This window comes from Canis lupus, chromosome 17 (genome assembly GCF_048164855.1).
Source record: "Canis lupus baileyi chromosome 17, mCanLup2.hap1, whole genome shotgun sequence".
Lineage (NCBI taxonomy): Eukaryota > Metazoa > Chordata > Mammalia > Carnivora > Canidae > Canis > Canis lupus.
In genome coordinates this window covers 41,612,862-41,631,588 of record NC_132854.1, presented here as the reverse complement: position 1 = coordinate 41,631,588, position 18,727 = coordinate 41,612,862, and the positions used below count along the sequence as shown (strand labels likewise).

At 33.8% G+C, this 18,727-nt stretch overlaps 1 long non-coding RNA gene across 1 annotated transcript; it reads right to left on the bottom strand.

Moving 5' to 3' along the window:
- Positions 1 to 5,566: 5,566 nt before the first annotated feature.
- Positions 5,567 to 18,716, bottom strand: LOC140608042 (uncharacterized). The gene is made up of 3 exons (XR_012009990.1): positions 18,623 to 18,716; positions 15,720 to 15,770; positions 5,567 to 5,619 (listed from the first exon to the last, which is right to left on the bottom strand). It is a non-coding gene; the product is annotated as an uncharacterized lncRNA (long non-coding RNA).
- Between the last annotated feature and the right edge of the window lie 11 nt (positions 18,717 to 18,727).

The window sequence follows — 18,727 nt, the reverse complement described above, 5'->3', positions numbered from 1 at the left end:
GTTTGGAGGACAGTCTATGGATAAGAAAGAAACCACTCTTAAAAGAGATTTTAGAAATATATCAAATACCAAGGTGAAACTCCGGGGCAGGGCTAAATTTGGAAGTCAAATTTGATAACCAGAGCATAAAAAAGAGTTAAGGTTAAATTCATAGAATAAAGTGAATTATCCAATTACCAACTCTTTTTCCTTCCATAAATGTGAATTGAAAGGGCCTTAAGTATGTCCTATCTCAGGTTATAATTACTCTTATTCAGGTTAAGATTACCCTTAAGAAAATATTTTTAATGTCCTTAGAAATCACCTGAGGTACTAAATTAAAAACGCAGATTCCTGGGCTTATCATAAAATATTACCATTAAGTATGTCTGATGTGCATCCCAGGTATCTGCATAGTTGACAGTTCATATAATAACAGTGCAGGTAATTGGACCAGACTTAGAAAGGAATATTGCTCTACACCTGAGGAAGAACTACTCCTCCAGGAGAGAGAGAAAAAAAAAAATCTCTACCTGTTGAGAAGACAAGGTAATACAGAAGTGGATCTGGCAATATTCACCAAAAATGCCTTTTGATAATTATGCATCTACCAGAATATATATTTATTTTGAATCCAAGACTTGTGGCTTTATACTAATTTGCATGGCTAACTTAAAGAAATAGAGTTAATTATCCATAGAGCATACCTCAATTTGCCTTTCTCTGACAACTCATTTTTCTTCTGTCTCAATATAAGGTATTGGGAAGTAGGGAGCACATGATTTTGGATAATAAGTTGTTGAACCCTGTGGAGAGCCATTTATAATAATGAGTCACCTTTTTGATTTCTGGAACTAAAAGAAACTAGGTTGCTTCTCCAAGGTGTACTGATCATAACCTTTGTAGAATTCACACCAACTAGGTTAAATGAGTGAAGTATGTAAATTATAGCAATATATATGTTGTCACTTTGCCTTGCTAACCTTCACTAAATCTGAAGTCATTGCTCTCATTAATTCTTCATTTTCTCAAGTTAATTAACTAGTATGTGGTTCAGTGTCCTCATTTTAAAAAATGAAATAATAGTACCTTATTAATGTAAGGTGTTGTGGTGGTTGATTACTTTTTCATGAAACTCTGCAAGATTAGTGAAAGAAATGTGCCAAATTTAAATCATGTTAACATTTCAGTTTAACATTTTAATTACTTTTGTAAAATTTACAATTAAATGGTAACTATAGCAGAGGATAAATTCATATCAGCATATTACCTTATTAGTGTAGACTATGTCTCCATACCTGGTTTAAATTCAGGCAAATTCTACTTGCTACTCAAAGCACAGCTTTCACAAATATAAATTAAAATTCTCTTTTCCATTATTATAACATACAGACAAACCCTTTTGGGTATCGTAATGTTTTGAGATAATACGAAATGCTTTTGAAGGGTGATAAAAATTGAAAAATATATATCTGTGGCCACAAGGAAAGTTTGAGCAGGGTCATTCATATTTATATATGAATAATTTCCCTTAAGGGGAAATTTTAAGTTTATTTTTTATTTAGTAAGTAGACAAATATTAAAATCTCATAGTAAACGACTATTTTCCTAGTTACATGCAAATAGGAAAATTTTTATAACTAGCATATTAATTACAATGGATTTAGCCTGTTTCTGTAGATTTACTGATGTTATGATAATTTCTATACATATCTGCCTCTGTAAACTCGTTTTGCATCTAATGTTCTCTGCTTTTTAAGAGCTATTATAACTTCCCAGGATCATCTTCTAGTTCATTTCACATCTCTGTGAAATGAGTATACAGAGACTACATCTCCATGTTCTCTAACTGGAAGTCTCATCCACTTCCAACCTAAGGCTATTATTTCCTATACTTATTTCTCCATGCCAGATCATTATCAGGAGCTCCACTCAGTAGCTCTCCCTACCAAACTGCCTATGGGGTTATATAACTGAGATGCCCATAGACAAGTAAAAAATAGAATGAACAGCACAGAAGAAAGTATCTTCTGTTACTAAAATATTCCCTATCCCAGTGAATGTCATAACCATTAGCCCAGCTGGTCAAGTCATGATCTAAGCACCACCTTACTCTTTTCTTCCTGCACTCCTATGTTCTACCAACAAGTTATTTTAATTCCCAAGTTGTTCTCCAGCACCTCTACATCTTTCTACACCTACCCCCACAATCTTTCAGTTATGAAAACATTGCTTCCTCTCACCTAGATTACCAGTCCATCTTTTCCACACTTGCACTTTTCTAATCTACATTTCAATTGCAGCTGAAATGATATTCCTAAACCAAATTCTGATCATGTCGTTATCCTACTTAAAGCATGTCAGTGGCTTCTCACTGACTACACTGGATGAAGTTCATATTCCTGACTGGGCTTAAAATTCTCTTCATGATGTGGCCCCAGTTTCATTCCTTACATCCTCTGCCACTTGTCTCTTTCTATACTAATCCCAGAATTTTGAATGGTAATCAATTTTCTGAGTATGTCTTATTCTTTTTCTCTTGCAACCCGTATTCAACTCCATCACACCTAAATCTGTTCTTATTAAGAACTTCAGTGCTTCACAGGCAGACAAAGCTAACAGTCACTTTTATTTTCTTATTGGCTTATTGTCTACTTTCTCTTTCAAGATATACATTTACCCTTTCTTTCTCAACAAATAATAATAATTTTCTTCTTGGCTTTTATAACATCCTTTTTCGCTTCCTTTGATTTCCCTGGCTGCATTTTCTTAGTCTCCCTCATTGAATGTATCTCCTTTACGTTATCTCTAAGTGGTGATGGGTTAGAGATTAGTCCAAAGTCCCATTTTTACCTTTTTCATATTATCACCAGATAACTTCATTTTGTCCCACTTCTTTTAATGCTGTCTCTGTGCTGATGACTCAAAAAATTATAACTCTGGCTTTCTACTGAATTCCAAATTCATGTACCTAATGGCCTGTAGAGTCTTTGTGAAATACATTATTCATCATTTCTTTCCCAAATGTGTCCATCTGATTAATGGAGCCACCCATCAGTTATTTGTTACAAAATTGTAGAAATAATACTTAATTCCTATTTTTTTAGAACTTTTGTTTAAAATATGTTCGCAACTCCTTCAGCTCTGCATATAGAGAGTTTTCTCTGAGCCTCAAGGTTCCAGGACAGTCACCCTTTCAATACCCTTATTGTTTACTACAATTTTCCTATTAACAGGTAAGCTCTTGATAGCAAGACCAGTGTCTATCTCTTTTACAATTATGCCTGCACAGCCCCTTATCAAACATTACAAAAATAAAAACATACTTTTTTGATAAATGTTATTATTATGCATAGTTATCTTGTGTCCCTTTTACTCTACCTGCACTAGAGTAGTGCAGAATTTTATATGCAGAGTTTCTCAGATAAGTTAAAGAACTAGAAGAAAAAAAAATCCTAAAATTCGTATGAAAGGACAAAAAATCCCAAATAGCCAAAGCAATCTTGAGAAAACTCCAGATTTCAAGACGTACCATGAAACTATAGTAATCAAAACAGCATAGTACTAGAGCAAATATGGACACACAGACCAATGGAATAGATTGAAAGCCCAGAAATAAATCCATGCATATGTGGCCAACTAATCTATGACAAAGGAGGTAAAAATATACAATGGGGAGAAAATAGTCTCTTCTATAAATTGTGTCAGGAAAATTGGAAGTACATGCAAAGAATGAAACTAGATCACTTTCTTACATGATGCACAAAAATGAACTCAAAATGGATTAAAGACCTAAATGTAACACCTGAAACCAAAAAACCCCTAAAAGAAAACACAGGCCATAATCTCCTGGACATCAATCTTAGATCTGTCAATTTCTATATCCATGTCCTCAGGCAAGGGAAACGAAAGCAAAAATAAATAATTGAGACTACATCAACCTAAAAAACAGAGCAAAAGAAACTATCAACAAGCAAAAAGGCAACCCACTGGATGAGAAAATATTGGAAACTTATATATCCAATAAGGGATTAATATTCAAAGTATATAAAGAACTCATACAACTCAACCCCAAAAACACAAATAATCCAATTAAAAGTGGACAGTAACCTGAATAGATATTTTTCTGAAGAAGACAATACAGATGACCAAGAGACACATGAAAAGATGCTCAACATCATTAATAAGGGAAATGCAAATCAAAACCATAATAAGAGTTAGCTTTGATATGAGTTACTTTAATTATAATGTTAGCAGGAGTCTTTCTCTTTAAATACTTTTAATAACAATTCATGTGTTAAGTTCATTTCAACTCACCTGTATGTTAATTTTCCTCTTTCGTGCTAAGCTATGCAAATAAAACATTCTGCTGTAAATAACACCAACATAGGTGATTTTATAAATTGAGGGTAAGATACATGACTTAAGAATTTATCACTCAGTACAAATATGAAGATACTCTTTATTAGATGAATTCTTGGAAGCAATCTTTCACAGTGGTAGAATGTAGTATAAATAAAGCGTACGTTAGTATTACAGTCTCCCAGAAATTGAGATATTTTCTGGGGGAATGTGTCTCTCTAGGTCATTATAAAAGCGGATTAGTAGAACAGTTCTGGGAATTCCACATTTTGCTCCATGCTATGCTTATCAATATTAACAGATAATGTCATTATTATTAATGTCATCATTCTAATTGACTAAATAACATTAAAACTGAAATAAAATATTCAAAAATATATAATTACCAATGAATCCATTCAAAGCTATTATAATTACTAGTTACACTGCACATTATGCTTTAGATTATAACATCAGGCACTCTAAAAATTTTTTGATGATATGCAATTTACATTACTTTAACCTGCTCAGTAAAAAAATAAAACAAATCTGTATGGGGAAAACCAGTCATTTATGCTGTTCAAATTCATGTGCAAATAAATATTTTCTTCTGGTTTTACAACTATACAATAGCATTTATGATTTAATAGTTCTGTAGATATTATTAGCTCTGATAAGAACAATTATAAAATCAAAAATTAATTCCTGTATTTTTAAACATTGTATTCTGAAATAAGCAAAATATTTGCACCTTATACTCATGAAGTTATGGCAAAACAGGGGAAAAGTGGTGTTTAAATACATAATCAAAATTGGAATAAAATTTTGATAAAGCTTTGACTATTATAAGAGTAATATAGCTTAGTTATGAATATCAAGGTGGTAGCCATTTCTAATTATATTTGGCTTATAAAAATACCAGAAAAAAATAACAGATTTTTTCACATTCCTGATATTTTTAATTTATCTTTTCTTCCAACAGGACATTTTAAATACCTGTGAGAAAAATTAAATTTCAATGCATATTCACTTAAGTCTCACACATAATTATGAGAAGCATTTCATAAAAGGTGTTCAAACATAAATTTTTATATTATCAGAGATTTAAATAACTACTTTTATAATGATAGGGGAAGTATTACTTAGAACTTAAAAATGTCTATAAATTAAAGGGCCTTTAAGATAGAAGAAACAGCCTTTTTCTTATAGAGTAGCATATCCTAAAGAAATGCCTATTTTCTCCTTACCTATGAGTAAATGTCCCATCAACAACAGAGGTCCACCGTTGTCCAGTTCTTCCTGTGATAAACGATAACTTAATAAGGAGTGGAATGTGTATGTGTGTTGGGAGCTGGGAGGGAAGGCTAATGGAAGTGTTGAATATTTTCAAGTGCACTTAGCCACAAATCACATCCTTGTTCTGCAAGCAAATTTTAATAGTGATAGGATTGGAAACTTGTTAAATTGATATATGCAAAGAGTACCAAGCAAGATATATGATATGTGCAAATGTTGGCCACTATCATCAATATTATTATATTGATTAGCATATTTTGATCTCCTCATATCTCAGTCTTTTGCTTCAACTAGTTCTATTTAGGAGGGTAAAGGATTGTTGTTACTGATTCATTGAACACGAGGAAAATAATTACATGCTCTATAGAAGAGTAACCTAAAAAAGGCAAAGAGAAAGTATGTAACTTGACCTAGGTCTTGCACTTGGTAAATCACCTAAACTTGGAATCTAATATATCTCTGCCCGATATTAGAGCTTATACCTTACCCTATTCTTCAATGCCTTTCAGAGGTTAAATTATAATGAAGCAAAATATAGCTCTAAGGTATTTTTTCTATGAGTCTAAACAGCAAGAACAACAATAACAAAAATAGACTCCCTTTTCAGATATTTATGTTGAAGAGGGAATCTATCTGAAATGCTAGAAATTGTATTTTTCCATTTAGACTTTAAAAATATAGTGATATGGACGCGAACATTACACTAGCACTTGGTTCACCACTTCTGCAAAGCCATTTTTAAACATGAAGTGATGATATTGTTCTCTTTAAAATGTTAGTTGTTGGGACCCCTGGTGGCTCAGCAGTTGAGCGTCTGCCTTTGGCTCAGGGCGTGATCCAAATTCAAGGAACGAGTCCCACATCAGGCTTCCTACATGGAGCCTGTTTCTCCCTCTGCCTATGTCTCTGCCTCTCTCTGTGTCTCTCATGAATAAATAAATAAAATCTTTTGGGGGTCCCTGGGTGGCTCAGGGGTTTGGTGCCTGCTTTTGGCCCAGGGCGTGATCCTGGAGTCCCGGGATCGAGTCCCACATCGGACTCCCTATACGGAGCTTGCTTCTCCCTCTGCCTGTGTCTCTGCCTCTCTCTCTCTCTCTCTCTCTGTGTATCTCTTATGAATACATAAATAAAATCTTAAAAAAAATAAGCAAATTCTTTAAAAATAAATAAAATGTAGTTGTTAAGACAAAAGTTCAGGGTGATGTTAATTTTTTTCAGTGCATATTTTTGATGCTATAAGTATAAACATGATCAGTTATCATTTATAGTATATTTTAATCATGACTCGCACTTAAACATTAATTATGATGTTACTGTGATTGTTAATTTTTCACTTTTTGCTTCATTTTCTTATAAAAATTAGAAAATATTTTATTCCAGTGCTCATTTTACTTCAGTTTTATTCCTTCACTTTGAAGTTATGCAATTGTACATCTTTGCAGTAACCATGTAAGTGTTCCTCACATTGTTCTTTTTTCAGGTCAGTCCAACATATATCATGACAAGTATTGCCTCCCTACTGGTATATATGAAAAATTATTTTTTTGTTTATTTTTTTCTCCAATTAGGAAAATTCTCCTTCAAAGATTAAGTGGACACTTAAAGTGGTGCTTTGTACATACCAGCTGATGAATTAATTTTTATTGAATTAAACTGAATTGAATTGAAATAATGCGTTTTGCTGTCATCTCTAATTTTTTATTTATTGGGAAACACATTTACCTCTGAACCTTGTGAGATAGGCAATTCCACCAGTAAAAAGGAGTAATTTATGTTTCTTCACTTCACAGATTTCACATCTCTCAGAAACACATGGAGAGGCTTTCAATGAGGCATCCATGAGAAGACTCGGTGGGATACCTGACAGTTTAAAGCAAAGAGAGAGGAGGATCGGGAATTTGTAGGGATGACCTACAAAAAACACCAACATAAAACAATCTTTCTAGTTTTATGTTTCCCTTTGTCAAATAAAAAAAATGAGGTTTCTAAAGTACAATACAAACATGTGATCTCTGTTTTGGCAATTTCTTATATATCTTTTTAGCTCTGTCACCCTGGACTGATATTTCTGTGTCTTTATGGTGCTATCACATCATATGACACAAAGATAATGTGCCAAACCAATCTATATATGCAGTTGAATAAATGAAACTGAATCCTGTATGAAATCATCTTCAGGGAAATGTTCCATACATAAAAGTATTCAGACTCTTGGAGAAAAAACAAATTTATTTTGTTTAAATGGGTGGCACAGTTTATCCATTGGGTAAGTAACACGTAGATATGTTTACAGGTTTGTTTTGTTTTGTTTTGTTTTGTTTTGTTAAAGATCTTATTTATTTATTCATGAGAGACAGAGAGAGGCAGAGGCATAGGCGAGGGAGAAGCAGGCACCCTGCAGGGAGCCTTATATGGGACTCTATCCTGGACCCCAAGATTACACCCTGAGCTAAAGGCAGACACTCAACCACTGAGCCACCCAGGCATCCTATTATGCTTACAATTTATCATCACAAGGATAAGCATTCTTTTTGGTATCTTATACGTACAAATACACACACAAAATATATATTCATATCCTTGGTTTGTCATCCCAACTGTCATATAGTGGAAATAAATACAAAAAGGAAGTTGTTTTAAAATTAAATATAAGGTTTTAAAGCAAATTTAAGGAGTATATTTCAGAAATTTGAGTAAAAACTAATATAATGAAAAGGAAAATTTAACAACCAAATTAAAGGTTATTTTTGACATTAAAAAGAAAGCAGTGGCAGCCTTAATCAATTGTTAAAGTGAAAGAAAATTCTGTGTATATTTCTTACTTATTCCTATACCAAAAATATGGAGTTTTCCTTGGAAGAGATATTGATTGGCATTATATTGGATATGAATTCATTAAAATACTATTTGTGACTCTCATGCAGAAGCGTGAAGAAGAGTAAGCCTAGAAGTGTACATAAATTTAAGGACAGGAAGAAGAAAAGTAATATGAGGAAAAGGGAACACAACTTAATGAGAAACGCTTAATGTTCTGCTTCTGATTGTGTAGGCAAATTGGATGGTCTTATTTTAATGTTAGTGTGCTAATTAAGTGCATTAACCTCAGGTACCAAAGCAATATTATATTTATAACTTCTTTTTCTGCTCATCAAATATTACTCCAGTTATTTATGACAGGAAAGGTATGGGTAAGCAAACTTTGAAAATATGGTACTTCTGTCAAACGTCCTTTAACTTAGGTTCCTGTCATTTTTATATTTATATTTCATATACCATGCGACATTTTCTTGTGGGACTGTTATAAACTACCCGTGCTTATTTCTCACATGAGCTGTGATCAAAACATCAACATTTTGCCAGAGGCTTTTATTTCAGTTTGTTTTATACCAGCTAACTTCTTCTTTGGAGTCATTAAAAAGCATTCACAGAACATTCTAGAGATGGGTTATGCACGACATGCTCACTGATGATATACTAAAATGCCACATACCATCACTTTGTAACTGGGTTTTAAAGGTTACAGGCAAGGTTGTTAAAGGAAACCAATATAAAACTTAAGAGAAAATTGTATTGTGTTAGTTTTTGAATTTTCTTTTTTTAAAAAACATATTTCGTAGGCTAGATCCTTTTTCCTAAGGCTTGCCATTTTCTCTTGAACTCTTAAATATATTTGAGAAATTTATGATATGAGGAATCATGAGATGTTTAGTAGCTACAGATAAATATGTCAAGGGTGAATATCTATAAGTAAATTGCAAAGGGTGAAAAGCCAAGCATAGCACAGAAAATGTACTAAGTTTGATTTTAAAGTGCTATAACTATATATCTTAAAGAGAGAAGGAATAGCTTGCAGCTAATGTTAAGCTTCTGTCATAGTTGCTCTTTTAAATTTTTATCAAAGTTTTATCCTTCAATTTACACAGAAAGTAAAACATTTTCAACATACTTAATAGTCATAAATTTTGAAAGACACATAGCAAAAAATCATTAATAGCTTTTTAAAGAAAAATATTTGTTTTTAACAAATAAAATTTGTTTTCAAGTGAAATCTCTAGTTAGAAAAGACTTTTCTCCTTCTCTTTTGACATAAGATTTGTACTTAAAACAAATTGATTTGACAAAGTGATTGTCAAAGGATGCACTGAATAAAATGGTAGAAGGGACCCCGCTATTATTTTTATAATCTTAAATTTAAGTCACTTAATTATATATGTCTCCCTCTATTTTTTCTTTTTATAAAAACAAGATTTAAATTAGCACAATGGTTTTCAATCTGCTTATTGGAGCATCTGTTAAGGATTTAGAAAGCATTTTATTTAAATTACCATTGAAACTCAGTATTTTGGAGAGGTTCCTGATCATTGATTGCTTCTAGTACAGGAAGGAGAGGCCAAGGCAGATACCAGTGAAAGGTAATGCCTAACAATGATAGGAATTCCAAGTCCCTTGGCTTTGGCCATGGTCCCCTGATGTTTCCTAGTTCCTCCAATGCTAGAGTTCCTCAAGATATTTTGTTTGAAAGGTGGAAATTTGCTAAAATAAAACTAGATACTCTTTATTTTATTTCTTTTTATTTCTTTTAATTTAATTTAAATTTTTTTTTTTTTTTTTTTTGAGAGCAAGAGAGAAAGAGAGAGAGAGAGAGATTGTGCACAAGCAGGAGGAGGGGCAAAGGAAGAGGGAGACAGAGAATCTATACAGGTCCCATACCCAGCATGGAGATCATGACCTGAGCCAAAATCAAAAGTCAGATGCTTAACCAACTGAGCTACCCAGGTGCCCTGATACTCTTTAATACTCTTTAATGATTATTACAATTCTGCCATTCTCTGATGAATTACTCTTTCTTGACCATAAGAAAGCTAGGTTACTCCTGAAACTTTTAAACCACTAAAAGTAATTTTAAACAATTAAAGAATTTAGATTGATAGAATACTGAAATACAACCCATCTGAATTATTGAGAATAATGTAGTCTACCTACTAAAAAGGAATCTGAAGTTATCTTTGTATAACATAAATTTTTGACAGTAGGTGTAAAGGTATGTTTGGGATTAACCATTACCCAGCAACCAAGTAGTGGGGTTAGGCTTAAACCACAGAAAATAGATATTGACCAAAGAGTTAGTTGATATAGGTAAGAATATGATAAAATCCTAATTCCTGGACCAGAATTTACGTTCATAATGAGAAAGATAATGCTAAGTTAACATAACACTTCAGGGCAATATGTATCTCCTTCCTTAGGAAAAGAAGTAGCCCTAAGAGTTTGCAAGATTAAATATATAGGAAAGGATTAATTGTGAGAATTTAGCTCTAGATTTCTTCAAGTATGATCCATGTACCCTCAGGTGCAATGTTTATTGGTATTGTAGGTTTCTAAGCCCACCACCTGCCTTGGGATATGATTTCTTTTTTATAACTGATTAACTTAGATAATGATGTGAGGAAGCCTCAGTCATAGCATGACAAGATTTATAAGTAGTTTACAAATTGTTAAGGAAATTCATTGAAGAAAAAAATAACCTTAGAGAGGAAATAGTGGAAGAAAATCCACAGCATGGGGGAAAGGCAGACTTAATGTATGTTAGAAGAAGAAAAATACAGATAATCCAAGGCAGCAAATTTGAATCATAGAAATGATAAATAGAATGCACTGGATCATGAAAGAAAGGACATATGCTTAGGGTTCAAAGAGTTAATACTCTTACTCCCAAAAACAATAATCACAGGACTAAATATAATACTTTGTCCAGGTAGAAAGAAAAAATGAAATCAAATAGCCCCCTTAAATCCTGTAATTTTACTCTGGTGATAGGAGCAATTAAAATTGCTTATTCTCATACTGCTTTCCCGGTTTTTACATGACAAATGTAAGAATTGGAAGAATTTTAGAGAGAAGGATAGAGAAGAAAGGTTGTGTGTAGAAAGTAAGTGGAAGAATTGGAGGGAGAGAAAGAAACAGCGAAATGAAATGAGCAAGGTGGAGGCTGGATAAGCACACTTAAGATTTATAGTCAGAGTAAAATAATATGTTTAATTACTATGTGCCATCCCTTGTATAAGAATTGTTACAGCCGTTAACTCATTGACTCTTTATACTCCTTTATTTCTTAAATGCAATTTTAATCTTCCTTTTAGAGATTAGGAAAACTGACATAATTTAACTTGCCTTAGGTCACAAGATGGTTAATGCAGAGCTGAGATTTGAACCAAGTAGTCTAGGATACAACCCATTCATTTAACTGCTTCTACAACTTCTGAGCAAAGATACTGTTATACAAAGAAAAGAAAAGCAGAGAAGTATGTGGAAGAGAGGAATGACTGCAATGAGACAATGAGTCAGAGGGGTAAAGGCAGAGCAGGATGAGCAGATGTTGAAAGCAAGTGATATATGAATGAGTGATAAGTATATAAGATATACTTAAATAAAGGTACATATCCATATATATGTATATAAAGTATATAAGTATATGAAGTACAAAGATGAGAGAAAGGAAAGATATCTGTGGCCTGAGAAAGAGGGCATAAAAAGGAAGAAGGAAGAAAAGAGGAATGAGAGACAGGGAAAGCACGTTGACTCCTAGTATTCTTCTATGGGCATTTAAAATAACATTTCATATGTATTTTTTAGTATGTTAAGATACAAGTACTTTGAAGAAAGGGGGCTTGCCTAAGGATCTAGAGTACTTGGAAGAGTCAGGGAACCAGCGTCACCAACACTGATAAAGGATATCTAGTTCCACATTAGCTAACCAGATGGTAACCACAAACAGAAAACAATAGGAATCAACAGGAAAGAGTTGAGATAGGAGATGATGCCAGTGTTTAGCATCCATCCATCCTTCATTTGTCTGCAAGTATTGAGTGCCTCCACTGTAACAGGTAAAAAGCTAAAGCTATGGAGGGGAATAATGCAAAGCTCCTGGCATCAAAGCACTTAGTCTTGTGAGCATTTGGTGCATATAATGGGGACAAAGGCAATCAGCAGCTTTGGGGTAGATATGTATCAGAAGGGGAATTTCTGTATCAAAGAAATACTTGTTTCACTTTAAGGATCAAACTCAATTTTTAAAATTGATAGCTAGACAACACTCCTAAAGGCCTAGCTTTGTTGAGAAAGAATGCAAAATGAGGGAAAGAACTCAGGGTTTCACAGAATTCTTTTGTGGAGAGAGAGAGAAAACACAAGCTGATAGAAGTTTGGTTAATCTGAGAATATTAGGGCTGGTTCCCCACTTACCCTAGGGGGGCCTGGGAAGTCTAGAAATATTTCAGAGAAGCTCTACATTTGGTATAATGCCAAGTTTTATGTGATGGAATGATTCTAAAGCAGAATTTAACTTTGGCACTATTAATAATTTTGACCATTGAATTATTGATCATAATTCTTCCTTGTAGGGCCTTGTCCTATAAATATCATAGTGTGTTTAACAGTATACTTTACTTTTACTAACCAGCAGCGCCCATTACAGATATGGCCAACAAAAATGTTGTTGATGGATAGGATAAATGAATGGATAGGATTTGCATATACTGAGATAAGAGACACAACATGAAAAACATATTTCCTGGGTAATAGGGGCTATATACATTATGAATACATCTAGAGGAAGTGGTTTATGTTAATGTCACATTTAGAGAGAGATCTTGGATGGAGCCTTTTTTTTTTTTTTAACAGTAAATATGTGGTACTTGAAATAATACTATTGAGATCATCCAGGAAAAGTATATAGGATAAGGCAAGAATAGAACCCAAAATAAAACACTGAAAAGAACTTCTTGAATGAGTGAGTGAGAGGGAAATTCTGCATAGTAAATACTTTAGAAGACAAATCATAAATATGAAAAAAAAGCCTATAGAATAAATTGTTTCATGAAAAGTGTGCTTAAGAGTATCAAACATTGCATCTAAGAAGTAAAAATTGCTTATTTTATTTGACACTAAGGTCACTAGTGATCTCAAACCATTCAGTTTAGTGGCCAGGGACTCTTCTAGAATGTATTAAGTAACAGCTGAGCAGCTAACATAGACAACTCTCCTATAAAATTTGAGGTGGTATCATAGAAATGACTGTGACATGAAGAGAGTTGTTGGTTTTTAAGCTATGGGGATTTATATTACAACACGAGAGAAAAACAGATGGATCAAGGCCCTCAAGCAAACAAGAAACAGGAGCCAGAGCACAAGGAAAGGAATCACTTAGGCAATAAGAGAGGAATGTTCTTTGATGTTTTCACCATGACAGGAGGGGAAAAGATTACAGGATTTCTAGAACTGTATGTATGAGCTGCTTGTATGAGAGAGTCTCAGTTTGATGATTTCTATTTCTGTTTAAGAAGTAGTAGAGAAAGAGGCCCTCTTCTCAAGTGAGGGAAATGGGAAGTTGAGGATAATTGAAACATTTTGAATTAGCCTCTGTGAAGAATTATAAAAGGCAGGTAGCTTGGGTTATAGAAGTACTTTTAAGGAGCATTGAGAATTTCATTGAAGCAGATCACACAAAAGTACTGTAACTTGTGAGGAAAGTATCTGTCACAAATGATGGATAGAGTTAAGATGAAAAAGAATTTGGGGCATTAATTTTGAAAGGGATAAAATGAAACAAATACTTGGTTAAGAAACACTGAAAGGGTGAAAGTTGCATTAAAAATATGACTAACACAAACTTAGCTAACTAAAATTTTACTCAAGGGTAGTCCTAAAATCAACTTGCTCAATAGAACTTATTGATAGCACTTGCTGGTTCAAGCAAAAATTCATTGAATTGGACAGATTTATTGAAGAAAATTGAAGGATGAAAGCATGCTGTCTTAGACTGTGATCCCTGGATCTGTGTGCAAATGGTGTATCAGAAATGCTCTAGAGAGATGCTTGAAAGTTCAGGAGTGTATCTGTCAGGATTTAACCAGCGAAACAGACCAAGTAGGAGGTATATATTAGATTTACTGCAAGAAATCAGCTTAAGCCATTGTAGGAGCCAGCTGGGTAGTCAAATTCAAAATCCATAGAACAGTCCATCAGGAAGAGCAGGCTGGACCTCTCAGTATAGGCTGAAGCTGCTGTCCACAGTCAAAATTTCTTCATTAGTAAGCCTCAGACTGCTCTGAACACACCTTTCAGCTAATTGAATCAGACCCAATCAGATTACCTATGATTGTCCCTTATTTGTATTCAATTGATTGTGAACTTTAACCATATCTAAAAAAATATTCTCACAGCAATACCTAAATTAGTATTTAACTGAATAGGACCATAGAATACCATCATGGCATCATGGGAAGCTACGATTGGGCCAGACACACCCACAACACAGTTGCAATGGAGGCTTCAGCCCTTCCTCTGGGAGTTCATCTGAACCTTCAGAGTTGCTCCAATTGAAGCATGAGTGTCAGGCTTTTGTATCCCCACATCAGCCAGGTGCTGTGGTAACTCACAATGGAGGATGATTCCTATTGAGTGACCACATGTGGGTCTATTGACCCTAAACAGATGATTTGGGTGGAGGACCACAGTACTTACTACACAAGTATTAATTTAAACTGCTGGTGTGGTTCAACAAAATATTTCATTTTAAAGTAATTAAAATATCACACAGGCAGAGCTTTATTGCAGTATTGGTAGGCTTTGTCTCTAGTGTGCTGTATCAATTTTAATTCAAATCAACACACAAACAGTACAGCCCATGACTATTATGATGACTATAATTCTACCAGGTTTTCCATCAATTTCTCTGCATGGTCCCTTGTTGGCTCCTACTGAAGCAATGGGCAGCTGTAGAAGGAGTGCCCTCTGCAAAAATTAACAGCTGTGTGAATTTCAACTTTGGAAGCAGACCATCAGTGAAACTGAAAAATAGAGATTTTTTTTTCATCCATTGTCACCCTTCCACTTATTTAAAAGGCTCAAATAAACTGTCAGTATTTACCATTTTTAAATTGTCCAGAGAAATGGTGGGCTCTTTTTCCTCAGCTAAATAGTTTGCTCTTGGTTCTAGAAATCTAGGATCATTTGGTATAATCTACATTTACATAAAAAAGTCTCTTCCTACTCTTTGTGACTTGATTATTAGGATTCATCCAGTAACTGCTCTCTCTCCTTACCTTTGATGTCTTTGATGCTTTTGCAGATGATCTTAGAAGAGTAGATAAGAACTGCATGTTAATGTGTAGGAAAATCAACAAAACAATTAATTAGATAACTGACTTTTTCATCTGAGCTGAATCCATCAAAAGACAGGTAATTCATTACTTTGATCATCTTTTTCTTTTTCTAATAATTGGATCTGGAAACAGCCAATCATAACAGAAATGTCTACAAACACACTGGTGAAATAAACTACCATTTAACTATCTTAGTAACCTGTTAATTCACTGTTTTTTTTTCTAAATATGGTATTATTTTCATTGAAAGTATGGCTTAACTTTATAATCTTATGTCATTTGTCTTTAAAAATCCACATTTATGAATCCACATTTTCTTAAAAATACAAGAAATGTCTATATAAATATCTATACAAAGATGTGCATACACAATGCTAATAACACCATGATGCTCGGTTCCAACCTTCTAGTCTTTCAACAGTGTCACATTAGAAATAGTGCAAAACATTATTTAAAACCTGATGATCCCCTTTACTATTCTGAAACTGCCCAAATCTCTCAAGATTTTCTCACCTTAAACCCTAACATGACGGCTGTATTCCATCACAGTCATAGTCCTAGGGGTTTATCATGGTCTCTTCATTCATTTTCTCTCCTCTATGCCCAACCATGCTTAGTGTGATCCTTATTGTTCATGGTCATATTCCCAGCCTTCACAGTCTGCTAAGTAGGATCACACTGTCCTTATGGCTCTTTTCTTCCTCGAAAGTGCTATTCTCAGACACCCGGAAAGTCAGGATATGGTGAATAAGTTTCCACACATGTTCATCTTTATCTTGGAAGAAACAAACACTCTATATCTATCTATGTATCTATGGATCTACTTATCTACCTACCTATCTACCCATAAATTGGTCAGTAATTAATGAAAATGAAGAGAATGTTTATAGGAGTGAACTTTATTCAGGCACAAAACTTATTAAAGGACAGTACCTGATGATTCCTAAAACATTGGTAAAGAAAAACAGTTCAAGACAATTGATGTTTTAAGAGTTTGTAGAATACTGAAGAATATCATTAGGAGATATGTAAAAAACTTAAGAGGCATTATTTAAGATAGTAGGATGATGATGAGTTTTGTTTTCCTATATATTTCTCAGTTTTTTAAGATTTTTAAAATTGATCATAGATCAATTTCAATAGGGAAAAATATAAAAATTGATCTCATATTTAAAAGAAATATAGTCTAGTCCAGAAAACAAAAGGAAATAAATATCTAGAATAAATTTATGCTGAGATATGTTTTTATTTATTTTTAATTTTATTTATTTATTTTACAGAAAAAGAGCACAAGCAGGGGGAGCGACAGGCAGAGGGAGAGGGAGAAGCAGACTCCCCACTGAGCAGGCAGTCCCACGTGGGGCTTGATCCCAGGACTCTGGAATTATGGCCTGAGCTGAAGGCAAAGGCTTAACCAACTGAGCCATCCAGATGCCCCTGAAATATGTTTTGAAATTATATATCTTTCTCAACTGAAGATGAGGTTCCATCCCAATAAACTTGTGGTTACGTTGAATATAGAGTTAAGTAGAAAATGTATTCGATACACCTAACCTACCAACCTACCAAACATCATAGCTTAGCCTCACCTGCCTTAAACATGCCCAGAATGCTTACATAGCCTACTGTTGGACAGAATCATCTAACACATAGACTATTTTATAATAAAATGTTTAATATCTCATGTAATTTATTGGATACTATACTGAAAGTGACAAATAGAATGGTTTTAACTGTCTTGGTTGTTTACCTTCCTGATAATGTGGCTAACTGGCAGCTGAGGCTTTAGTACTGCTGCCCTGCATCACAGGAGAATACCACGCCACCTATATCTTGCCCTGGAGATCAAAATTCAAAATTTGAAGTAGAGTTTCTCTTAAATATATCACTTTTGCACCATTGTAAAGTGAAAAAAAAAAAAAAAGGAAGTTAAACTCTCACAAGTCAGAGACAGTCTGTCCTCAAAACTTCATACAATTTTAAATATTTAATATGCATTTCTAAATAGTTAATATTTTAATGTTTAATCATTTTCTGAAAAAATTGTTACGGAGTATTTTTCATAGTTTCAGTCTTTTAAAATATTATGTCACTGTAACTATCCTTTCTCTGCTAGACTCTAAATTCAATCAAGCCATGTGTAATGGTATGTGACAGCCAGCAGAGCCCAAAATATACATATATTTTTTTTCCTAGGCAAATATCCCATTTAGTATTGACTAATTTACAGTTGCAATGTTCTGGATTCCATACCACATTTTTAGTTAACCTTTCATTTTGACAGTAATGTTTATCCTTCACCACTTTTTCATCTTCACATCATACCTGTGGAATTCATTATGCTCTCCTTAGTAACAGATGTTGCTTCCTGAATATTCAGTCTTTACATGTGGCATACTTTCAGTATTTCAAAGATAACATATTCTACTGAATTGTGTTAATTTATGGTACTAAAGAGGTTTATCTAGTTTGTCCTGCCTCTTCCTCTGAATCTGAGAAGGATAAAACTCTCCCTGACTCCATTTTGTCGAGATGTAAATATTTAAAAACCATATCCCCAGATTATTCCTATATTGCATATAAAGCCAGCTGCAGGTTGGCTTTGGTGGTATAAATGGCGTTAGCTCTTTTAAGTTTATCTTTTTAGCATTTCCCCTTGATTGTATGCACAGAAACTAAAATAGAATGTGCTTGCTTTGCAGGTACATCTCAAACTGTCTACCCAACTCTACATTTCCAGGTAGATTGATACCACGAGCCATTACTATGTAGACATTTTAGGGTTGCCACTTATAAGAAACATTTATTTTTTATACCCTAAAGTAGCTTAAGTCTAGACATACTTTTTCATTAGGATTGAGTTCAGCTTCTGCATACTTTTATGGTTTTGGTGTCTTCATTATTGATTTGAGTCAAACTCTGGTCCTTTCATCATCTTGAAAATTGGG